Source organism: Peromyscus californicus, unplaced genomic scaffold, assembly GCF_007827085.1.
Source record: "Peromyscus californicus insignis strain IS unplaced genomic scaffold, ASM782708v3 Scaffold_16__1_contigs__length_79575227, whole genome shotgun sequence".
Taxonomy (NCBI): domain Eukaryota; kingdom Metazoa; phylum Chordata; class Mammalia; order Rodentia; family Cricetidae; genus Peromyscus; species Peromyscus californicus.
Genome location: NW_026294458.1, coordinates 59,068,106 through 59,095,195, shown reverse-complemented (window position 1 = coordinate 59,095,195; position 27,090 = coordinate 59,068,106). Strand labels below are relative to the sequence as shown.

Sequence of the window (27,090 nt, the reverse complement as noted above, 5' to 3'; positions counted from 1 at the left end):
GCCGAGAGACACAGAAGCTGGACTAAATGAAATGTTTACATATATCCTGTCTCGTGTTTCTTCCTCATCCCTGCCACACATGATTTCCCTAAATCAATATTGACTCTGGTTGCAGAAAAGCAGGACTTAAACAAAAGGAAACCTGGAAGAAAAAAAAAAAAAAGGACAGACAGGACACTACTAGTACTGTATTTCTCTTTTCGTATTGCAAAGACCACGTGAAATCAAGCAGAGACAAAGCCACATAACTTCAGCATTTCTAAATATTCTTGCTGGCTTTTTTCTCCCCCAAAAGCATAACAGATTTCTTAGCTTATATTACAACCCAGAAAGAATATTTGAGTAACATCTTAAATCTGCACTCACCATGTGAAAGCAACAGTTGCGTGGAATGAGAGTGTGTTTTGTCCTGTCCCCTGTTCCATTTCAGTTTTGACTATAGTTGTCCAACAACCAAAAGGCCGGAGCTGACGCCCAGAGGCCCCGTCCATGAGCTGGTTCATTTGCCTGTCAGTCTGAACGCTGGCTTCTGCGTGCTGCAGCTGAGCACTTTGCTGAAGTTCTAATATAATTTCCATATGGTTCCCACCGCCTCGCATAGGTGATCTGGCCTTGTAGTTCAATGAATACACAGAATACTTTTCAGGTGAGGCTGTAGCATCTAGCATTAAATCGTCCACCCTCGAGTGAAGGAGTTCGTGGTGAGAAGTGGGTGGAGAGAAGCAAGCTCACTACGGGGAACTCAGGCTGTAATCAGAAAGCAGAAACTTCCTCTCTTTTCCTGCCTTGCCTGGCTGAGCGGCCAGTGCCTCTTTCGCAGAACTTCGGAATGTACAGGGAGGACGCAAAGGGGCCCCGCCAGACAAGCCTTTCTCAATCAATTAGCTTGCAGCCATTACTTGTGACCTGAGGTCACACAGCATAAGTGTGTGGGGTGTGCCTCCAGGGGTCCCAAGGCTACTTAGTGCAGCTTAGATAACCAAAGCTGGGCAGACCCTGAATTCTAGAAATATTTTAATAGGAAATGTGCTAAAGATGTAAAGTAACCAAAAGGGTAAACCTGAGTGTCCTTTTTGAGTAGGTATTGCTTATTTTAGTGAATCCAAAACAATACTTTTCCACATTGGATCAAACAGCACTTAGGACCGAGTAGTGAAATGTTTCCTGTATATTATATGCCTGGGGACACGGAAATGACCAACGAACTCATATAGAAAGTCACATCATTACCAGCACATCCATTCCTTGTATCATATCATGCTTTACTTTAGACTTTTAAAGAATTTTGATGCAAAGTTCAATTATAAAAAAAGTTCTTGGTGCCTAAGGGAATGACTTTGAGGACCTGGGCATAGCTATGCTAACTTTTGGTGAGATTCCACACCACATTAACATCACAAATTCTCTTATTTTCAGAACTATATTAATTATAATGTCCTCTAGTTCAGAAAAGTGTCTCTCTGCTTTAGGACATCTCAAACTGGGAATCATTAGAAAATCTATGAGACACTAAATAAAAATGCAGTATTATAAAACTATGCCTGTGTTTTATACATCAAGTTTTCATATCCTTCAAAAATACAATAGTTATCATTACCAAATTTATGACAAGGGAGTATCAAGTAATTGTACACCAAAGCAAACAAACCTATTCTTTTGAATGATCCAACCAAACTAAGGAGCTCATGTTTTTACAGTGATTGTAATAGACACCCCTCCCTCTCCCAGTGGCTGTCAGTCAGAGACAGAGCTAGAAGGCCAACACTCCCTCCTTCACCCTATTTACTGAGTAATCCCACAGGCAACTAAAGCATCATCCAATTCAGGCTGCCTGGGAAATTCCTATGGATACTGAGCTTCTATCAATCTCATCATCCTTTACTTAGCAAATTGAATTAGCTTCAATTATGCATTATCTGATATAGATCAAACAAATACAAAATTAAAATAGATGAGTATAAAATTAGTGACTAAATAATACTTTCTAATAAATAGAGCACCAATTTTGAAAGTACAGAAACAGACAATATAATTAAAAGTATTAAAGTTAGCTCCGGTTGGATTTAGTGCAGAAACTGGGGTTCCCACATTCTCAAATATAAAACAAAGTCATTGATAGGTCGGTATATCACCGCTGAATAAGTTTAAAAATAACAAAGACTAGAACATGTTTGACATCTGTCAGTGAATCCATCATGTCTGTTTTGCAAACTGAAACCGAGCATCGTTGAAACATATACATGCTAATAGACAGAAGGGAAATCAAGAAGCTTGCTAGTTCGTGAAGGTCCACAGAGGTTGCTACACGTCAATGCTACTCCATAATCTGTGTGGTTCTTTTGTTGTTTCTCATTTCCTTTACTCAAGATTAACGGGTAATTTAAGAGTCAACAAAGTCACCTAGCCTTATACTTTAGATGTCTACAGTCATACACTTTCAAGATATGGCTCTTATTGGAATATAACTTCTACGTACATGAAATGAAGGATTTTCCTGTAAGTTCAGAAAGGTCACTAATAACCCATACAAAACATAAAACATACACCAGCCCTTGAAACAGGCCTTGATGATTTCCAAGGCTATAATGCAATTTTTATGGCCAGTGTGCCAGTTTTTATGTGGCTACAGACATTTCTGAATTACACATGGGTTATGAAAATAATCCCCTTTGCTGAAGTCTGGTATTACTTGGGAAAGATCACTACCAGGACACTATTAAAAAGAGTTTGTCAACTTAATCACATCAACTCCTTTCTTTACAGAGAAAAGGTCTGCTACTCTAGATGTTCTGATGATTTAATCAAACATGGTAGATCATGTTCTGCTAAATTTATTTAATTTGAAAATTATCTCCACTGCCTAAATCTTTTTACCATGTACACACTACCATACATATTTATAGGTGCTAACTTAGAATACACTTTGAAATAATTAAGAATTCATTCTACTCAGTGATTCAAACTAATAGACTCCAGTATGCTTATATGAAGTTATACAGGCATAATCTATAAAACTTACTTAATAACAAAAAGATATTAACTGTAAATTGCATGTTAATATTTTATAGTAATTATATTATTTGTCTACATATATTTTCTCTCATAATCTGTAATGTTTAAAAGAGGGTCATTTTATTCCACTGGAAAAAAGAAAATAACATGTTTAAGAAAATAATATAATAAATTTCTAGGAGTTGAAGGTGTAAGTTCATAGTAGAATGCTTGATTGGCATAAATAAGATCCTGTGTTCAATTCCAGCATGCAAAAATCAAAATTTTCTAGATTTCTATGACAAGCGATGAGCAGTCCATAACCACTAGTTGAACTCAGCTAACTTTTGGTTAACATATCTACAGAGAAAAATAGATGAAGCAGCAATCTTCAAAACTCAAATGAATTCAGTATTCTCGTTGCTATTTTTAGTTCTAATTTATTTGTTTCTGTACTGTCTTAGTTAGGTTTTCTATTGCTGCGAAGAAACACCATGACCACAGCAACTCTTATAAGGGAAAACATTTAGTTGGGATGGCTCACTTACAATTTCAGAAGTTCAGTCTATTATCATCATGGTGGAGAGCTTGACTACATTCAGGCAGACATGGTGCTGGCTACATCTTGATAAGAAGTGTCAGAATTCTGTCCTCACTCCAGCTGCATGACTGCACATGCACAGTTCAGGAGTTAAACAAAGGGTCTTGCATCTTATGTCATCAGTGTGCACTCATGACTACATGCACATGGCATGGTCACACAATCAGTATTTGCGTGGTGTAGCTCTGTAAGCACACCTGTGTATGTTCACCAGGAACCCTTAAAAGGCGGGACGCAAACCTCATCCTCTCTCTCTGTTCTGCTTCCTTTCTCCCACCCCACCATCTTTCTCTCTGCTCTCCACACATGCTCCTACCCAGGCCTGGTTCTCTTGTACACCCCCTCCCCTCTTCCTCCTAATAAAGCTCTGAAACTGATACTGGGTTCTGTGTGACCTTTCCGTGTGGTGGTAACCAGCACCAGTAACCAGCACCATTTGTCATTCATTTCAAGAGGGCAACAGGAAAGACTGTAACACTGGGTGGTATCTTGAGCATAAGAGACCTTAAAGGCCACCCCCACAGTGACACATTTACTCAACAAGGCCATTTTATGACTCCAACAAAGTCACACCTCCTAATAGTGCCACTCCCTATGAGCTCATGGAGGACAATTACATTCAAACTACCCCATTTAGTATCAAGGATCAAAACCATACATTGCTTTTGGTACACAGATTCAATACCACTGAGCTACATCCTAGCCTCTGCCACTTATATAAAAGTTGATAATGTTGCAGTAAGGAAACCAATAGGGGATCCTATACATCCAAAAGTGTTAGCCCATTTCTTGATCAATTATATTCAGGTTCATTAATGTGTTCCAGCAAAAACTTGGATTGTCTTTATTACATTGTGTATTAATAGAAGGTGCTGGCTTCTAGGGTATACGAGTAGCATCTTCACGTCACCATCATTTCCTACTTTTCGATTTGTGCTTAAATGCTGAATGGAAAAGGAAGAAGGACAGGAAACATGCTTTCTTCATGAAGATAATGTACACGGTAGCAGAGACAGGAAGGTGGAGAAAGTTGCATATCAAGGAGACGCAGTTCTTAACTGTGAAACAAAGTCAGGGACACATGATACCTACATGAGTTAGATCATATAGATACCTCCCTGTCTCAAGATGGAATGTCCATACCAGTGTCTCAGCTAACAGGACCACTTGCTCAGCCTTGGTGCAGAAGGGAGGGACTTGGTCCTGCCTCAACTGAATATACCAGGCTTTGCTGACTCCCAATGGGAGGCCTTACCCTTTTAGAGGAGGGGATAGGGGGTGAATGGTGGCAGGAAGGCTGGGAGGGAGAGGGAGGAGGGATGAGAGGGGAATCTGTGGCTGGTATGTAAGAGGAATAAAATAAAATTTCTTACATAAAAAAGAGAAGATTTAATCAGCCAATTCATAACAGGGAAATAGCACATGCTATGTGATGATAAGCATAATATTAGAAAAATTTGATCTAATCCAGAGTCAAGCAAATAGAGGACAAATATAAAATAAATGCTTATGTAAAACATGAAAAAGAAAATAGCTACGAATATTATCAAAAGGATAGTAATAAATAGATAAATCATCAATTACACAGATGAAAATAGGCATTTTAATATTCATGAAGACACGTATCCTATTCAACATGAAAATTTAGAAGTTGTGGTTTAAAAAAAAGAAGAAAGAACAAAGTTTGGGCCAGTGAGGTGGCTCAGTGGGTAAGTATGCTTGCATGAAGCCTGCTGACCCGAGTTCAGTCCCCAGAACAGACCCACATAAAGCTGGAAGGAAAGAATCGACTCTGTAGAATTGGCTTCTGACCTACTCACATGTACTGTGACATGCAAGTGTCCAAACAGAGAGCCCTCTCTCCTCTCCTCTCCTCTCCTCTCCTCTCCTCTCCTCTCTCTCTCTCTCTCTCTCTCTCTCTCTCTCTCTCTCTCTCTCTCTCTCTCTCTCACACACACACACACACACACACTCACGTTACACTTACACACACGCTCAATAAGAATAACAAATTTTAAAGTAAATAAAATAAAACAAGATAATTTGATGGCAATATATGAACCATATTGCCTGGATGATGTCGTTTAAAGATGTTAAAAACAAGAAAAATAAAACAAAGAAGTAAATATGGGGAAAGAGCACAAATATGATACAATTTCATAATTAAAATAACTAAAATGCAATTATAATTATAAGACGTAAACTATTGTTAAGTAAGAGCAGAAACACTACAGATATTTTACAGTTCCGATTTTTAAATGACCATTTTTTAGAAGAGACACAACAATTAGCAAATGCTGTAAGAATGTCCACGTTAATGAATGTTTGCTTGCATCAGTTTACATTGAAGACAGTATCGTTAAGAAAATGTAAATTGCTAAGCCTTTCTGAGGAAGATAACTTGATATCATACATGACTAGTTTTAGTCCCCTTCCGCCCTTCTTGGTTACATTTGTGAAAAGGTAACTGTTTTGTTGTGCTTTTTAGAGAGCTAACACCTGGGTAATTCCTTAAAACATTTGTCCTGAACAATTTATTTTGTAGTTCCTTATAGTTTCTTGACTTGAAATTTTTTCACACTTATTTTTATTTATTGTAGAGTGTGTGTGTGTGTGTGTGTGTGTGTGTGTGTGTGTGTGTGTGTGTGTGTGTGGTGTTTTTCTTTTTGAGACAAATTGTCATGTTGGCCTTGAACAGGGTACCAGGTTGGCCTGGAACTCACTATGTAGCTGAGGATAACCTTGAACATGTGATCTGCTGGCCTCCACTTCCCTTCTTTTCCCAGTGCTGGCCTTACAGGTCCCTATCACCATATCTGATATATGTGGTGCTGGAGATCAATCCAGGGCTTCTAGCATGCTGGACAAGCATTCTTCCAACTACATCACTTCACCAGTCCAACTGCATTTTTAAAAGTTATATTTTTAAAAGATTTATTCATACGTCTATGTGTAAGTTTGTAAATGCAGTGCTTTCAGTGGGTAGAAGAGACCGTCAGATCACCTAGAGATGGAGTTACAGGCAGTTATGAGCTGCCCTACATAGGTGCTGAGAACCCAACTCGGTTCCTCTGCAAAAGCAGTATGTGCTCTTAGCCACTGAGCCATCTCTTCTGCCTCCTACCACTTTCCTTAAACTGATCTTTTCCAAATCCAGCTGTGCACAGAGGTGACATCTGTTGTGTCTTGTTTGTGGCACTGCTACTAATTCTACACAATCTATAATCAGAGTTTCATTTCTCTCTTTGATTCAAAATTACTGAAGTGTTGCTTTGTTTTATTTTTATCTTGTTATTTTAACTCCAAGTGGTTTGTTGTGTTTTGTTAACCTACATTTAATCCATTTTTAAGATTATTCCATCAAGATTAAAGGGCAGGCATGCACATCTTCTGTACTCATTGAAACGTCTTGTGACCTAGTACATGGCATATAATATGATGCACTGTAAGACTCTAAGGAAAAAAATAGGAATTTTTGGTTGTGGGATATAAATTCTTCTGTCTTATAAATCATCTTTGTTATATACATTTAAAAAAGTAAATAGCTATCTTTAAAATGTGTGTGTGTGTGTGTGTGTGTGTGTGTGTGTGTGTGTGTAAATGTGTGTGTGTATATGTGTGGTTATATGGATTTGTGAGTTCAGATGGCCACAAAGTACTTAAAAGGATGTTGGATACCCTGGAGTTACAGGCACTTGTGAGCTACTGGGCATGGAGACTGGGAAACAAACTCTGATCTGCAAATACAGAATGAGTTCTTAACCACTGAGCCATTTATCCAGCTCATAAAATGACAATCTTTACAAAAACAATCCAGCATCAAAATATCCATAGCAAACTGTATCCCTGTTTGCCACAATTATTTATTTTAGCTTTTCTATTTTTTATAATATTCTTTTAAAATTAAATGCATTTTAATAAAAGAAAATCATTAAATAATAGAAGAATCAGGCATTACCACTTTAGGTATCTTGACTGTTCTAGAATTATACACATATATATCTTAAAATCTTTAACTTATTTTTGGTTATTTACACTCTGGTTAAACAATACTTTCAATGACTCATTCAAAATTGATTTTAAAAAAAAAAGTCCCTTTCTTTTAAATTTCATTGCTTTTACCCCACTTCTTTTATCTTTAGGAAAAAATGCTAAGTGCATACATAAAATCATATTCCTTTATGCATTTGGCCTTTGTTTCTCCTCTAAAAGCATATGGCAAGAGTCATCTCTTTTAGTCAGTGACAAATGCCCCTCCCCACCACGTACTGCTTTGACCCTTAATTAGATTTTCCAGACCATCTAAAATAACTCATGTCTCAGACTCTCCCTGTCTGCCTGGGTCCCAAGGGATTTGACAGCAGAAGGAATGCAAGATAGTGTAGGACTGTAGCTCAGGATGTGTGTTACCAAACCGGTGAAGAGTGGGGGACGGGGTGAGGTTGCTTTTTAGGAGAACAAATGAAGCAGAGAAAAAGAAAGCAAGCGTGCACACACAGCAACACTTCACAATAAAGCAGAGTCAGAAGAGTTAGGTATTGAGTGAGTTAGAGCAGGTGGTCCAAGAGCACCCAGTCAGACAGCAATTGTTTTCACAGCCATATGTATGACAAGTTGCCTGGGTGCTGTCCTTTAAAGGTGTAAAACCAGAAAACATTTTTTAAATACTGAATATGAGGAGGGGGAGAATAAGACACCTTTTCCTATTTAAAACAAGTCAAAGCAGATTAGAATGAAGGCTGAACTGGGAAGAAAAGGGGAGGAGGGCTCCAGAGGAGCCTCGGAATGTACACGTGTGAGAGAATCAGACATGTGTTGTTAGATCCAGGAAAATACAGCCTTCAAAGAGGGGTGCAGGAAGTGGGCTAGATGAACTAACTGCAGGTCGTGCCAGAGGCTGTAAAGAATGAGCTTGATTCAGACATAAAAAAAAAAAAAAACTAAAGGCATTTGTATGATATGGGAGAAGAAGGAAAACCTGACCGCAAAGAAGCACCATGTGTCTCCGGTATTGTGGAGAGAGGTGGAGCTAAAGTCTGAAGCTGTTGAAAGGGGCCAATATGACCCTCTTCAAAGGAAGATTTTTATGAGGCCATAGCCATACTGGAATCCTCATATGTAAGATGCTGAGAGTCCCTACAATACATCCTATCCACAGACTTTCCATTCGTCATCCGTGTAGCTATTGCATGACTAAATTTGCTTACACCCAGAGATAAACCTAAGAAGCAAAGTGGTAACAAGTTCAGTTGAGGACAATAAATTAGAGGCATAATAAGAAACAAACATGGTCTGCTACAGTAGAGTCACAGAGAGCTACCAAGGCTATCCTAAGCCCAAAACAAAGACACTAATTTGGTACTAACATAATAACATCCTGAAATTAACTAAAACTTTCTGAGCAGTAATTTAGAACATGCTGCAGGTCACATTCTAAGGAACGTAGGCAGTACAAACCATCAAATTCATCTTCCCATTTCCTATTCATTCTCCTTCAAGATGTTGGTGCACAAATCCTTACAGTACCAAAATATTGATTCTTTAAAATATAGTCTCTGGAAACTCATACAAACCAAGCTATAGCATATGTAAAGATGAGTTTGATGGTTTGTTCTGCTCACATTCCTTAGCATGTGGCTTGCAGCTCTTTATGATGATCTGGATTTGAATCAGGATATCTGGGATTCTGTAGTGAAATTATCACAGCATATTATCAATAATGACAAGTCTTCCATACACGTGGCTGTGGATTTGAGTTAATTCTCTTACACCACTGGCCTGAAAGACCCATTGTACTAGGCCTGATACCATGGAGCTATGATGTCAAAGAGATCTAATTTACTAAGATAGAGCATCATAAGGCATTTATTGTAAGCAACATGCTGCTTTCCTGAGTCCCTGATCCGAAATCAATGTAGCCACACCTAAGCATCTAATTAGTAAAACGAATACAAATTTTTACTCAACTTCTTAAAAGCTGTTTTTCAGACCAGAGAAGCAATTTAGTTAGTTCTGAAAAGAATTGTTTTCTTATTTTCCATTGTTTTCTCTAATCCATAGCTAAGTTAATTTTGAAGATTTTGATAAAATAAAATCGATTCTGTCACATGCATCAAAAAGGTATATACATATCTTAGCCAAAGCACTTTGGAATATTCTAGACAGCTAACACAGTGCAAAATTTATTTTTTTTCTCTTTCCTTTTGGGGAAAACAGAATCAAGAAATGTTCAAATACCTAAGTACACCAGTGTCTTAGGGTTTCTATTGCTGTGAAGAGACACCATGACCATGACAACCCTTATAAAGGAAAATATTTAACTGGGGTTGTTTACAATTGCAGAGATTTAGTCCATTATAGTCATGACAGGAAGCATAGCATCACATAAGCAGACATGGTACTGGAGAAGGGGCTCGGAGTTCCACATCCAGATCAGCAGGCAGTAGGAAGTCCCCCTAGGCCTAGTTTGAGCATCTGAGACCTTCAAGCCCACCACCATTGACACACTTTCTCCAAGGCCTCATCTCCTAATAGTGCCAGTCCCTATGGGTCAATGGAGGCCATTTTCTTTCAAACCATCACAATCAGTAAACACAGAAAATGTTAAAAGGGCAAATTTGAAATCAGGATAGCTATTCCAAAAGCTAGAAGTTCTGAGCACTTACTGTGTTAACTGTCCTAATTTCTATAGCCCTCTTTTAAAGCCACAGCCTGGTGCATACTCAGCAAGTGCTCTACAACTGAGCAAAATCCCCAGCCCTGATAATTGTTGAAAGAAGGTCTTATCAATCTTCTTTTTCTTAATAAAAATAAACATTTAATTTAAGGCTGAGGTTCCAGAGGGCTAGAGTCCTTGAGCATCATGGCAAGGAGCATGGCATCGGACAGGTAGGGTTGGCCCTGCTGGAGCAGTAGCTGAGAGTTTACATCTGATTCACTAGCATGCAGCAGAGAGAACTGAGAACGGAACAGAGCTTTTAAACCCCACTCCCCACATACATCTATGGCACACCTCCTCTACCAAGGCCACACTGTTCTACCAACTGGGGACCAACCTTTAAAAGCTATGAGCCTATCCAGGGCCATCCTCATTCCAAACACCACCCTGACACAGCAGCCATCTACTGCCAATTGTTTCTCAGCCTTGGACCTCAGGAAACCCTCCCACTTCTATGCTAGAATTTTGTCAATTTTTGTGTGTAACAACAGTGTTTAAATTATGAGAATTAATACGTTGGGCTGGAGAAATGGGTATTTAGTTGAAAAGCATGGGCTGACTTGCAGAGGACACACAACTGCCTATAATTCCAGCTCCAAGATTATCCTATGCTTCTAGGTGCAAATATATATACATGGCCACATGTCCCCCAAAACTCATATACATGTACTTTAATAAAATCTTAAAAATATATACTATGTTATCTACCTATTGATGAGCTTGAACAGCTTGTTAAGTGGAAAAGGGGAAGAAGGATGAGGAAGTCAGACAGATGTTTGCACTGGCTAGTTCCTCTACATGCACCCGACTCTAGTGGACCTTCCATACAAGTGACCGCACACTCCTCCCGGTTGACCCTCTGTCTTGACACCCTTGCCTTGTCGGCTTGTTTCCATCTGTACCTCACCTGGTCTCCTGAAAGAGACTCTGGTCTGATTCACAGCTTCTCTTCGGTAGTGAAACAGCCCAAACACTGTCGGTTCCTTTCCTTATGAGTAGAACCATACCATTTTCTATGTCAAATTTCTATTTCTGCCATCTCCAAAAACATAAAAAAATCTAAACTCCTTTAATACAGCATGCGTTATAAAAATCTGCCATGTCCTCTGCCTTTCATGTAAGTTCCGGGTACTCCAAATGTCTTGACATGCTAAGCATTCTGCATTCTTTAACACATAGTTCCTTTCAATAAAATTTCTTTACTCTATTAACTTAGCTTATCAACTATCCCAGGTCAATTTTTGGAACCAAGTCTGTTCCTCATACATCACAGATTGTGATTATTGTGATTTAAGTTACCAAGAATGACAGCATTTATTTCCTTTGGGGAATGTCAGTAGGTGACTCTAACCCTTCTTAGTGTGCTTCAAGCTCTTTTCTAGATCCTTGCTCTACCCTGCTTTGGACAAGCCTGGGTGTTCCAATGTGTTAACATTTATAAAATATTTACTATGCATAGAAATTGGAGAAGTTATCCTTACCTGAAGGTCAACAGACACACAGTCAAGTAAAAGAAGAACATCACTTCTAGAAAGATTGTATCATCATCCATAAATGAAAAAAAAAAAGGATTTCCAGGATGGCATCCTGCTTAACACAGAGCCATAGTTCTATAAAGAACATCAATGTATCCCTTCAGACTTCACTTGGTAGTGCTTAATAAATGTCCTTCTACTAGGCAGGCAGAACTGGGCTCTCATGTGTTCTGTGAGACCACTGTCTTCTGCACATACACCTGACTGCATGCAGAGGTTGTAGCTTATTTGTTCTTTTTGTTTACTTATTTATTCATTTATTTCTTTATTTATTTTTCAGTTTTTTAAAGAGAAGGTTTCTACAGCCCTGGCTGTAGATCTGTAGACCAGACTGGCCTCAAACTCACAGAGAACTGCCTACCTCTGCCTCCTGAGTGCTGGGATCAAATGTGTATGCCACCACCACCTGACATATTTGTTCATTTTTATTTCTTCTCTTGGCGTTCTGTTTTGCAAAAGCCATGCCATTTTTTTTCTTCTTTTACATCAATAGATGGTGATCCCACAGAGGGATGGAAAACTCCTTTATTGGCTTGTGCATTCCTAAAGCTTACCACAATGCCTAACACTTAGCAGGTGGCTGGTATATTATTGGAAAAGGAAAAGAATGGGAAAGAAACTGAAAAACCAACTTGATAAGTGGGATGAAAATGAAAATATAATAAAAAGATATGAGGAACAAATGCAGACAATGCTAAGGGGTTGTTTGTTTGTTTGTTTTTTGTTCTTTGGGGTTTTTTTGTTTGTTTGGTTTTTTGCCTTGAATAGCGCTCATAGTCCTGAGATTAGACATAATTGCAGTCATAATAGGAAAAGTGTCTGGAAAAGTTTCAAAGCGATTTAAAATAAAACATTTAAAGAGATGACTATCCCAATTTAATTTCTAGTGGTGTGATAAAATACACTTGTGAAATACCAACTTAGAGGAGAAAGGGTTTATTTAAGTTCAAAACGCTTGATTACAGTCTGTCAGAGCAGGGAAGTTAAGGTGGCAGCCATTAAAATGGCTTGTCACAGCATATCCACGGTCAAGGGCAGAGAGAAATAAATACATTCACGCTTTTAGTACTTGACTCACTTTCTCTACTTCTACCCAGTCTAGGAACCAAGTTAGCCCACAATAGGCTGGATCTTTCCATACCAATTAACATAATCAAGGCCATCTACCACAGGGATTTCCACCAACCTACACGCTCTATATGGTCTCTCATTCAAACTCTTCTTACCAGGTGATGTGAAGATGTGCCAAGTTGACAAATAAAAACTATCATAGTGGCTGGAGACCTTTCTAGGTGCATAAAAAAAGAAGAAAAAGAAATTCTAATACAAACTGTGATTTTTTACCAGCTATAAAAATTTTCTACAACTTTGGTGACTAAAATCAACAAAATCTTACTATGTCAATGCCCTAGGGACAGGAGTTTAACATATCTTTCACCTGGATGAGGGTTAACTTCATGGCAGAACTGTTCTCTTTGGGGAGAATCTATCCTCTAGTCCTCCCTCCTGGTTGTTCCTGAGTAGTATTCTCTTCCTTGTGGCCACGTCATCCTGCTTGCTGACTTCAACTTCAGATTTCCTATCTCCTGTGTATGTCAAATTGCCCTGGGTAGACACTCGTGAAGGCATTTAGGAACTCCCTGGGTAATCCCGAATAATATCTCAAAATTATTAATTTCCATCAGTGGAGGTTCTTTAAATAAATTAGATAATACTCATAGGCTCTGGAATGAGGACATAGATATATGTTAGGAGTCATTATCTGCTTATCACATATACCCAACTAGTAAAATCAGAAAACACTTTATAGCTTCAAACTAGAGCATGTAAAAGCAGTAAGAAGGTGAAGTCGTAGTATTTGACTTAGAAAAGTAGAAGGAAGATGAACTCAGTGTAACAGCAGATGCTTATTAAAAGTAAGCAAGCATATATATGTAGTAATCCATGGATGGTTCAAATGTTGGAGCATCTGGGCATTTTCCCAGGAATGGTTGCATCCAGAGGGTTTAAAACACTCTATGGTAAGGATTAGTGGTGTCTATTTATGATTAAGTCTATGCTCTGAAAGAACCTATGTTCTCTTGTTTTTTTTTCTAAAAGGAAAAATAAATATCATCTCTGTGCAACTTGACCCACACAGATCTCAAACTACAACATAAGACGAACACAAATGATACCAGAAATTGACATGGAACTATGCTACCCTGGCTAAGACCAAGTGTATTTATATTCCCAAAAAGAAGACTGAGAACTCTTCCCTGTTGTATGATATTTTGTTTGTGTTCTAACAAACAAATTTGCCTGGAGATCAGAGGGCAGAGCTGGCTACGAGTTAACCATAGAGGCCAGACAGTGGTGGCACACACACACACACACACACACACACACACACACACACACACACACACCTTTAATCCCAGCACCAAGGAGGTGGAGACAAGAATATAAAGTGGTGGAGACAGGATCTCAGTGCCTTTTGATCTGATATTTTGTAGAGAGAAAATAAATTCCACACACAAAAATAACCTGCAATTCAGAAATTCATTTATCATACTCACAAAAAAGAGAGTTGCCACCCAATGATTGCAACAAAAACCTATTTTCACATACAAAATTCTAATCAAGTATTTAGTGCCTCTTTCAAAAATGTGGTTGAACAGCCAGGGCTCACCACTGGGATAATACCCAAGAGAAAATGCAAAACAAAATAAATTAAACAAGCCAAACAACCCTGAGAAATAGAGACTGTGTGGTAAGCAGAAATTTCAAACAAGTGATAATTGCCCCAAATGTGAAACAAAACATACCCCTGTAAAACAATAAAGGGGGATAGAGCAAGAGAAAGGGAGAAAGGGAAGATAATAAAAAGGGCAGTTACAATTTAACACATGAGTTCTGAAAGCAAAAGTCTAGGGAAAGTATAAAAAGATAAGGATAATGAAAAGTAGGCTGAAATGCAAACAGAAACAGGAGAAAAACATGTCCCTTCTCTGTGTTGTCTCTAAACGCATTTATGCCGATCACATAAACCTGACCATTTATGCAGGATGGAGATAAAAGACAATGTTAATGAAAATTAATAAGGTAACAATACAAAATGTTTTCACATAATTAAAGTTATACTAGTAGTATACATGTGTTTTTTTTTCTTTTTTATAATCACATCCATACATATTAATTACTTTGATCACAGTCTCCCATCTTTATCCTCTCATAGATGGATAAGGAAAAGCAGACACCTCACCATAGGACTGAAGGGGGACTCACCAAAAGACATATTCAAACAACGTACATTACATGGAGTAAGGAAAAGCTCCCAAGAGCTGTTGGTAGAAAACAGAGGCTTAAATGATATTGGCTTTTTCAGCAATATGGAAATGTAGAAGATAAATGGGGAAACAGCTGAGAATTCCAAGTGGAAGTTATTTTCAGCATAAAGAAGTGTTTAATGTTTGATGAGATAAATGCATGCAACCTGATTAAATATTACACAATTCAAATTTATATCAGAATAGTCCATGGGGAAGGATGCTAGAGAGATTGCTCAGTGGTTAAGGGTACTTTTTGCATAATCATGAGAACTAGAGTTCAGACACCAGCACCTATATAACAAACCAAGTATGGTTCGGCATGTCTGTAACCTCAGCACTGACAGGGTGAGGTAGGCAGGGACTGGATGATTACTGGGATTTCTGGTTGCCAACCTAGCCAGAAACAGAAGCTCTGTGCTATACAAGAAATTCTACTGCAAAACAATAGGAAGAAAGTGCTAGAGCTGCTTTGAGAAGCCACAGGTTATTAAACTTATGTCCCCAAACCAGGTATAGGGATATCACCTAATGAGTTGTTAATCAAAGAGATTCAGAGGCTCCTAAACCCATAAAGTCTGTTGCTAATGCTCTTAATACCCACCAGAGACGGACACAAAGACCTTATTATTCAAGACACTACACACTTTGGTGCAGGATATAGAGAAATAAGGATGGACTGAGGTGGGAACTTCTCTCTGCTGGCTAGGTTGCACATATGAGAAGAAAGATGCTCTGAAGGGTGCTACGAAAACAGTCTTTCTTACCCAATTGTCAACCCTGCAAGATAAAATATAAACTTGCCCAATAAGATGTGTCTCTGGCACATTAGAGACATTACTGTTATGGAGTTAAGTAGCCATTTTCTGGTTGGATTTCAGACCCACAGCATAGGAGGTAATCATACTGGGAACTTACTGTAAACCTTGTCAAAATCCCATGACTGAGTAGGTCATAGGTTCGAGGGGTTAACCTACTTTTGTTGCTTTGCTAATGAACATGCTATGAAAACGTCTTTTGTATATTTTTGTTTGTAATTATAAATTAAATCAATTCTCAGTCTTGGTCAGAGATTTTTTGTTTGCAGTGAATAACCACTGATTTAGAGTCTGAAACTGTCCAAAGTGCTGAGAATAAATGACGATTGAGTGCTCAACTCTAAATGGGACATCTATAAAACCACTTCCAAGGTTCAGGGAATATCAATGAGGGGGAAGAGAGAATATTAAACCTGAAAGATAGGAAAGAGTGCTGTGAAATGCTGTCTTCTACATCTGACATGGCCCTGTACCCATGAATCATAGCATCAGTGGATACCTGCAAAGTCTGGACCTATCAACATTCTATCTTAGATAGAAGAGGGGCTCACAATGCTCTATGCCTCACTGAGGAGCTATGAACAGCTAATGGTTGCTGGAAGAGGGGAAGTCATATTCCTCAACGGTGTAGCCAATGGTACCTTGTAGCCTTTATTCAAGTAAATAGCTCCTGGCCTATACTCAACTGGGCACCCTTAATTAAATGCAGTGAAGCACACACACACACACACACACACACACACACACACACAAGGTCATGGAAGTAAAATGGGTAATTATGGGGGAAAAGAAGGGGTTAAGTGAGAGCGAAAGGGGCATATGAGAGGATAAAGATGGGAGAATATGATCTAAGTATTTAATATATATGGATGTGATTATAAAAGAAAAAAGAAAAAATACATGTATCTTATTACTAGTATAACTTTAATAGTTATACTATTTTACATGAATATTTGCTTTAGTAAAACACTGTTCTCTTCACAGAGAAGTGAAATCAGTTTGTTTATAAATAAATGTGAAATTCATTTAATAGTAAATACAGCTGGGCAGTGGTGGCACACACCTTTAATCCCAGCACTCAGGAGCTGGAGGCAGAGGCAAGTGGATCTCTGTGAGTTCGAGGCCAGCCTGGGCTACAGAGTGAGTTCCAGGAAAGGGGCCAAAGCTACACAGAGAAACCCTGTCTCGGAAAAAAAAATAGTAAATAAAATTTCCTGAACAAATGTGTAAGTCAAGCTTGATTTAAATTTTCTATTTTAGAGGCAATGTATACTTCTCTAGAAACTTGTAGATTGTTTTTATCTGGTCTCCAGAGCATTGGACTGACTCCAAGAAAAGCACCCATTGGTAATTCCTATTCTATTCCATCTCTCCATCACCATGAGAAATCCAAAAGTCCTGAGGAAAAGAAAGGTTGATTCACAAATTCAGAATGGATACTCATTCAAAAACTTCCCATGGGTAATATTAATACTGATTTTAACAACTTGTTCATAAGAAAGCCCAACCTATCTCATTTACCTTCAAAACAAATCAAATGCAAAGCCATATTTTCCTGAGCAGAAGACCCTTTAAAAGGGAAACTTCCACCGAGCATACCGAGAACGAAGGACAAAAGGAGTTCACATAACAGGATGTTTTCTTCACAGAGAAGTTCTCTTCACTTCTCTGTGAAGAGACACTCCACGGTCATTTCTGAAAAACATCCTACTCTGATAATTTTCCTTCTGCCATTCTTAGAGAAACCACATTACCCACAGCAGGTCAGTGCAGGTCCCATTCATTTCCACAGGAATACGGGTCAAACAGCATGCAGTATCCTGGGGAAAGTGACCTAATTGGCCACAAAGACCATCACAGTGATACATTGGGAAGCATCACTGTTTCCATTAACACTAACATAATGAAAAACAGAATACTCTAGAAATATGTGGTCTCTGAAGCATAATTTGTAAGACACATCACACCTGCTGTGTTCCCAAGAGAAATAATCACTGCAACACACTGTACCAGTCTTGTTGATGGTTATAACTATCACATTAGGAGCTTGGGTGGGACAGCCTCTGTTTTTAGGACAGGATCAGCCAGCAATTGACAAGATGCTATCACACACACACACACACACACACACACACACACACACACACACACACACACGGGGGAGGGGGGAGACAGAGACAGAGAGAGCTTTTAAAATGCTTCCCTCCCACCCTGTTCCAGATCTATTATGCAAAGTCGAGATGTGCAGCTTCAAAGAAGTAAATTCAGGTTACCTCTGGTGGACACAGTCCTGTGGGTGTGTGAATGAGTATCAGGCAACAGGATGCTTCACTGATTTCCATTTCAACCTGGGCTCTTCTTCCATTTATCTGTGAGAAGTCCTCACTGCTAATTAGAGGAGAGAGCTTAGACAATTTTTAGGACGTGATGATTCTCAGAAATTGAGCTGTATGGATCAAATATTCCATTCACCCCAATACACAAACAATAGAACAACAGATGAATTCTTAGCAGCTCAGAGGTAAACTTTCTGAAAATATGTCTGTTCATAAAATGCGTGAGAAGTCATGCTTCTCATTGGAGGTGGGAGATCTATGGAAGTGAACAGCACACTTTTCGTTCTGCTTTTCAATAAGTTCAAAAGGTTTGGATTCTATTAGAGTATAGCATGGATGAATGCTGTTCTGTTAGAGGCAAGGTGACCAAAAGTGCAATAGTCATGGACCATCAAAAGGTGGAGATGGGTGCTTGCTTACATGATTCAAAGTTTCTATTTTACAACGATAAAAATACCAAGAAGTGAAAACATGATAGTCTATACTAGAGCAGAGGAAGGTGACCCGATTAAAAATGAACAACCAGTTGGGCTTGGTGGTTCATACCTCTAATCCCCATACTTGGGAGGTTGAAACAGAGGTATTGCCACAAGTTACTGAACTAGAGAGTGAGACACTCTCAAGAAAAGAAAGAAAAAAAGAAAGAAAGGAAGGAAGGAAGGAAGGAAGGAAGGAAGGAAGGAAGGAAGGAAGGAAGGAAGGAAGGAAGAAAGGAAGGAAGGAAGGAAGGAAGACAGAAAGAGAGAACGGGGAGGGATCTTTCCCTAGATTCTGAACAGAATCTAAATGAGGTCAGCTTAGTACAGCATTTCTGAAGTCTTCCTATACAATACAAGCTTGTCACATTCTGATGTCCTTGCCAGTGAGAAATCAATGGGATTTTGCTGTTTTCCAAATGCTCACTGCAAGCTGCAAAACCTCTACTAGTCACTCAGCTGCTTCTAATCCATTTTGCCCCTTGACTTTCAATTTTCCACCCAACCAAAAACTGCCATGCTGCCTACGTTCTAAGTACCAATATATGCAGCTCTCTGAGGTGCCTTTAAAACAGCACCTGCTTGGTGGCAGTTCCTTTGACCATACTTGTCCAGCCCATGGCAGTGTTCATTTAGTAAACTAAACTGCCCCTCTCTTGCCAGTTACATTATGCTGTGTTGAGATGTTTATACATCTGCCTATAGAGTTTTATATTTTTGTCCTTTCATAGTCTCATGTTTCCCAGACTGTTCTTCAACTTTGTGGTCTAGAACTTCTTCCAGTCCTCCTGCTTCCATCTCACAAATGCTGAGATTATAGGAATGAGCCACCACATCTGATGTCACAGCTACCACATCTGGTGACTGATCCCAGGACTTTAGTGTATACTAAGGAAGCACTCTCCCAGTTGAACCACAGATACAAACCCTTCCTATTTAAGTGGGTGTCTTATTTCCTTTGTTGTGGTACAAGTTCCATTGGGCTGAAAAGCAGACTGAAGGCTCTCATTTTAATCACGCACAGTCAAGACCTCATAGTCGACAGGAGAATCAACACAGTATTTTTCATTTAGTGTGATATTAGAAAGACCTTGTTTCAATCGTAATACATTTTAGAGATTTTTTCAATATAGTTTGTGAAGAAATATTATCCAAATTAAAAGTTGTCTTTAGTTGTTTAGGACCTTTGCAGAGAATGAAATAACAAACAGTAAATGATAATATTTATGAAGGTGTCAGCAATTCTACCAGTTACCTCAATATTTATGTGATCAATAGAGACTTGCTTTGTAATTTTATCTTTCCATGCAGGAGTGAGTTGGGTCAGAAAGTTATCTTCAAATTGAGTATTTCGTTTTAATATTTTGAAACTTGATTGCTTATTAAATGATGACTATAAATTCACTAATTATTCACATTCTTAAGTATGTTCAAACTTAGCTCAGAGTTTATGCATACTTTTGAAGATATTTTCCTCAGTGAATATTTAAATGGTCTAGACACATGACCATTATCTTTTAGGATAAGACAAAGCTGTGTAAACTCGTAATTGTTACCAATTGCATATAATAAAATTCATTAAATAGAAATTAAAGTTAGCTAACATGGGAAACTCGCATTCTTGCCTAACTCAAACACATAGCAAGCTTCTCTGAAAGCCTTCATTGGTCATGTGAATATTTTCTTTCCTTTCTCCTCATCAGGCAAAGAATTACCATTTGTGTGTGTGTGTGTGTGTGTGTGTGTGTGTGTGTGTGTGTGTGTGTGTGTGTGAGTGGTTTCATTGAATTTCCACTTCATATAAAAGAAAATGGAAAAATATTGTAAGGGTGAACACTGCTTTTATTTTAGTTCAGAATTGACTTGTGGCAGCTCTCTAGAAGATAAAAATGTTCGAGTCCTTACTTTCAGAAAGATGAAGAAGTTAAGTGGATGTGCTATATAAGGAAGGTACCTCAACATAAAAACAGGTTTTTGTACAAAAGAGAGAAAACGTTGAAGGTGCTTTCTACCAAAGACAACTGTAGACTTTAAGTTCACCCGACCTTATTTCTTCACTGTAACAGCAAACACCTTCATCCTCTACTTCTCACGTAAACACTGTAGACACTCTCTACTTCCACTCATGATGAAGCACATCAACCCCAAAGAAGTAGAATTTTTTTTTTTAAAGACAAGCTCTCACTATGTAGCTCTGGATGGCGGCAACTTACTATGTAGACCAGGATGGCGTTGAACTACCAGAGATTTACCTGCCTCTATTTCCAAAGTTCTGGGATTAAAAGTGTGCACCACCATATGCTTGAGATGAATAATCTTATTTGAAACAGACAGCCAGATGTCGTGGTCTATTCCCATGATCTTCCTACATAGGAGGCTAAGGCAAGGTAAAGGAATTGCCATGAGTTCTAGGTCACCCTGGGTTACGCAGTAAATCCCAGGGTAGCCTTGGTTACAAAGTGAGACCCTATCTCAGACAAACAACAAGAAAGTAAAGATTCCACATCCAGAAGAGAGTTAAGGAGGATTTTTACATAAGTTGAGGCCTGGGCCATGAATTCTAGGTGGAATTATGGTGATATCTTAGGAAGCTGATATGATCTCTTAGCAGAGTAAAGGGATTGTATGTCCCAAATGTCCCAGAAAAAAATGTTAAGTGTTTAAACACTAAAAAATAAAATAAAATAAAAATACAAAAAAAAAAACCAAGCCAAAAATACTCCACCATCTAATACAGTACTGAAACCATGTGGCTTTACATATTTGAAATTAAGTTCCTTTAAGTCACTGTAAATTAAAATATACTTTCATTTAGTTTAAAATAAACTGTTGCAGGATAATGCTCCTTCAGAAACATTACTATGCTTACTCTAGCAAACTTTACTGTGGTTTTTACAAATGGCCACAAGGCCAGCAAACCTCTCCCTGATCAATTAGTGAACACAGACTTTAGACAAGGCATGAAGTATTGATGCCCAGAGAAGCTCTGTTACTATATAAACTAACAATGATTTGGGAGGCAGAACAGATCATTAAAATGCTGCACTGGGTCTAAATGGCTCTCCATGAAATTCTTCAAATACATTAAAATTTATTTGTAAGGACCATAAGCTGCCCATCATATATTTACGTTACACAGTAAATATGAACAAATTTTATTTACCTGCAATACCTTCCTAAATGGACAGGAATAAAGTCTACAAATGTCCTCTACACATGCTAATTTGTTTATTTTCCTTATTTCTTACAGTTGTATACTACTAAAGTAATGAGTTTTTCTATTTGGGGTACACAATGAATCAGATCGTATCCCATAGGCCAAATGTTATTCTTTCAACTTTTTCAAATGATGATTTGCAGAATTTCTAAAACAATGCATTTTGGTACTCAGAGCAGTATAAAACAAAATATCTACATATCAGCCCAAATCTGGATTGCCTTTTGTTTTTTAGGAGATTAAGTAAGACAAACTGGCTTTCATTAAAGGCATGTTAATTCAAATGAATGGCTAAATCATTCCGCAACTTTCTTGCATTAATGAAAATGCCCTTAACTGCCCCAGAGCTATTTGAAGAAGTGAGAAAGAAGTCTACCTGCATAAAATGGTAATTTAAAAAATCTTAGTATTTACATAATTTAAAATTCACACTACTATTTCTGCTTTGACATTGCCAAGTGAATAAAAATCAATACAAGATCTGTCACAGGTGATTTCATTCCTGTTTTAGCCATATTCTGATTCTGGTTAATTAACTCAGTTAGTGGTAATTGAACTCATTACCTCATGCACACTAGTCACTCTCCAATCTAAGTCTCCTTGGGTTCCGTACCCTGACTTTAAGTCCTTTTCAATTTAGTGCAACATCAGGAGTGCCCTGAAGTTTCTGTAGAGATTTCCCTTCTAAAGAGTTTCTTATTTATCTCACATATAAACCAAATAAGTTTTTAAAGAAGCCATGGTTAAAGTTGATGGAAAAGGAAGCTGACAGATACAGGAATGTGGCACTTTAAATGACTCATTTGGGGAACAATGTCTCTGCTTGCTCTCTGAACTCTTACATACTCTGGGGTTTTCACCCTAACTCCAATCCCTCTAAGTTAGCTGAATCTCCATCTGCCATTAACAAGTTAAAAGGAAAATATTGCAGGGCAGTAGACGTGCACACCTTTAATCCCAGCACTTGGGAGGCAGAGCCAGGCAGATCTCTATGAGTTCAAGGCCAGCCTGGTCTACAGAGTAAGATCCAGGACAGTCACCAAAACAACACAGAGAAACCCTGTCTCGAAAACCCCTCTGCCCCCCAAAAAGAAAAATATAAGACTTAAGGAAATCTAGAAAGCCTCTCAAAGATCAATGAGGCATTTTAAAAATAAGATTCATAGAGTAGTGATAACAAAACAAAGGGCTGTTTTGTTTTGTTTTTCCAATTGGAAAGTGCATTTGATACTCACTGGCTATTCCGTGAACTATGAGGTACAAAACTAGCATTTGAGGAAAGATTGACACAATAATGCATAGCATTAAGTAGCTATGCAGCTGGAATGATGATGCTCCCCTATAAAGCCATTATCTGATAAAGACCTCAGTACTCGGCATGGAAAACTTCCTGTTGAGTTTGTTGGTCAGTGGAATCCAAGAAAAGCCCAGACAACATAAGCCATTACTATTGCCCTTGGTTGACTTCCAGAAAAAGAAGTAAGACTCTGTTGCTGAAAATACCTCATACTTAGAACACAGGAGTTCGAGGAATTGGTGTGACTCTGATCTGGAGCCTCTCCCCTGAGGACTAGCTTTATCCATACTGAATGAACAATGCAAGCAAGTCTTTAAGGGAGAAAAGCAATCATAGATAGTTGTTCTATCAAGCTATAATATCCATTCACAACAATGACCAGTAAAACAAGGTATCCCCAAAGGTGCAATAGTGGCAATTAGGTCTTGGCAGTAACCAACAACTGTCAATGTTAGTCATTCATAAAATTCCCTCACTAAAAATAAAATGAAATAACTACCATTGTAGCAATAAAAATGACAAGAAAGTAGCATATTAATGTTGACTAGATTTGATCAGAACACGAAGTAGTAATTTAAAACTTGTATGACAGTAGAGTAGGGAATAGGAAAGGAACTGTTGGCAGGCAGAAGGACTGCAAACATTGCCTACTGATGTCAATATGTAAAAAAAAAATATGAAAAAAACATACACATTATATAAATAGTCTCTAAGATCCCAATGCTGCGATGGCACAGGTGCCACTGAGCTCTTGGCATCTTCTCATGGCTCTCGTCCATTTCCAGTTTAGGAAGTTCCTTATTTACTAACTATCTCTCCTTCTACCGCTATTCACGTGTCCCTATCCAATGCTTAGTTTTAGGACATAGGAAGCAGAAAACCTCACAGGTGCTCACTGAACCTAAATGTCACTTATACTAGTTGGTAAGCAGAGAGCCAGGAAAGGAGATAGATGTTTCTAAGTTCTTGCAAGTTTCTACTCGTGATGGCAGCTGCTGAGAGTTGCCACACAACCCTCATAAGAACTCCAAATCTTTTCCCTTTTTCCCTTCCTACTTTAATCCCCTCCCAGTGATCACACACAGGAAACTGAATGTAATTCATGTTGGTGCAAGTGATGTAGCAACCAAAGCATTGATGGGAGCCTGAGAGACTCTAATAAGACCCATCTCCCTCCCTGCCTCACTCCACTTCAACTTCTCACAACCCACAGCTGGGGATTGGTAGTGTAGTCTTGGCATTGCTACAAAGATGGCTAGCTTCAACACCAAGGTCTCAGGGCAGAGCCTGAGAGTTGACTCACAGACACACTGATTCCTCCATCCACAATATTGGCAGGATATTGGTCAGGACTAAGGACCTGGCCACTGGGTCAAGAATGCACAGAAGCCACAGAGTGAGCATAGAATATGCCAAGGCACCTGAGATGAAGGTGCTTGTGTTGTGAGAGCCACGATAATCCTAGTCAAGATGGTAGCATCAATATGTTGTTGGTGGCCATGATAGTACTGGGCTGGTAGGTAGCTACTACTGTATCAGTACATAACTGGCCATTATGCCCCATCCCCAGCTCTCATGCTTTTCCAGACTTTCAGTGGTGGTAGATACTTTACCTGCTTAATGCCATGTTCTTCTTCTCATCTTTATCATCACTTCTTAGCTTTGCTCCACACTTCCCTGCTGACATTTTGTGCTTCTCCACTCTGATTTCTTCTAGTTCATCCTATCTATATTTTCATATCCTTCCTGGTCCTTTAGTGTAGACCAGTGTTTCTCAACCTGTGGGTCCTGACTCCCACAGGGCCACATATCAAACAGCCTGCTATCAGTTATTTACATTATGATTCATAAGAGTAGCAAAATTATAGTTATGAAGTAGCAACAAAATAATTTTATAGTTGGGTGTCACCACAACGTGCGGAAGAGTTGCAGCATTAGGAAGGTTGAGAACCACTAGTGTAGACATTTCCAGCCCTGAGGACATAGTTTTCATATCCCAGATATTGATTCATAACCAAGAGCATAAGGTCAAGAAAAAAACAGTCTATTTTATTCTTTTAACACACATGGTAATCTGAACCCAAACCCAGAGAAATTTAAAAAGGCAAACCTCTTCCCTGCAGCTACTGTAAAGCATGGGTTATTTTAGAAATTCTTAAGAGAGCTCTTATTCCACTGAGATAGAAGAAATACTGCAAAGCAGCCCATAGTGAGAACTCACACTGCAAAATACATGTCAGAGTAGAAACTTCGGGAGCCATAGTTTCAAAACCAGCCAAACAATGAGTGAGCCTAGAAAGGTGGAAAGTTCAAACTTGTCTCCTGACCTTCCTTTGTTTTATAATCAAGATCACCCAGGCTATCTGATAGTGTGACAGGTAAATAAGATCTCCCCAAAATGGTCAAGTAACCTGAGGATTACACACCTGGTGTAATAGGACTGAAATTGCCAAAGAATTGGTTAATTTGAATGTGTTGTTAAAATAATAATGATGATAATAATAGTATCTTCAGGACTCTTAACATGGTTTGCCTGTTTTTTTATTGAAAGATAGTTATTTTGCTAAGAGACTGTTTTCTATTTCTATTATGTTTTCTAAAGATAAATGAGACAACTGGAACTATAAATTTAAAAGGAAAAACAAAGGCTAATATTGGTTTCAAATGGTTTAGGAAAAAGAAGATAAATACTTTAAGATGATTAAGGATCATCTTGAAAGGTTTTTTTTTTCCTAAAGTAAATATCATTCCAAGATCACAATAAAAACTGAGGAGAAAAACAGAAAGGGAAGCATGTTTCAGATTGTCAAAATGAGTCACAAAAAATGTATGAAAGATAAAATGAATAATGACACACCTGTGATTAAGTTTAAGTGGTTTTACGATTGTTCCTAAATCCAGATACTGCTCGCTGCTTATTTCTTCAGATAGATTGCTCCAAACATTAGGAAAAATCAATAAAAAGAAATAGGAGAAAGGCACACCAAGTTACTTAACCTTTGTTTTGGCGTTTGGGGTTCAAAACAACAGAGAATAAAAGAGAAAATCCAAAAAAGTCCAGGAAAACTGATTATGGACACACAAATAAGCCTGATGTGTACCATTAGCCCTGAAAATAACTTCTTTTCCAGACAGATTATAACCTGTCACCTCAGAGAAACCCGTAGGTAAAGGATGATTCCAGGGGCTGGAGATTTGGCCCAGCAGTTAAGAGCACTAACGGCTCTTGCAGAGTAAGGAGTTCACTTCTTAAAACCAACACAGCTGCATACAACCATCTGTAATCCCATCCCAGAGGCAGTGATGTTGTCTTCTGATCTTCTCAAGGTCTCCACACATATGGTATGTAGGCATTATGCAGGCAAAATTGTTCATACATATAACGTAAGAAAAAAATAAAAATAAAATAAAGAGAATCCCAAAGGGGCAATGATTGCTACAGCTGTGGAAAACATGGCCCCAGAAAAGAACTTCCCAGGAGCTCCTTTAGACACAGAGATTTGGTCCCTCTGCAAAGAGGCAAATCACTGTAAGTGACAATAGTTCATCCTCAGAGGAAAGGATGAATCCTCAGCTCCAAAGATGCTGTCCTTAAAATCTGATGCTGCCTAAATTCCCTCTAGCCAAGTTCCACTGAAGAAATTATAGGTGCCCATCAAGACACCTTGGATAACACTTGATGTGACAAACAAAGCTTGATTTTCTTTCCAGGATTGAAACTTCATGTTTTACTTTAATCAACAACCGCTGACTCTGTACAAAAGGAATTTATCTAGAGAGCAAGCATGGTGAA

The 27,090-nt window shown here is 38.5% G+C and overlaps 1 long non-coding RNA gene across 5 annotated transcripts in view; it reads right to left on the bottom strand.

Moving 5' to 3' along the window:
- The window catches only part of LOC128112177 (uncharacterized), a 610,610-nt gene that overhangs the window by 504,987 nt on the left and 78,533 nt on the right, over nt 1-27,090 (bottom strand). The window contains exon 1 of one of the 5 annotated variants that reach the window (XR_008218881.1): nt 367-754. The exons of the other annotated variants lie outside the window; for them this stretch is intronic. This is a non-coding gene — a long non-coding RNA (uncharacterized LOC128112177). Of the gene's footprint in view, nt 1-366; nt 755-27,090 lie in introns of those variants that run through there. 5 annotated transcript variants of the gene reach the window in all.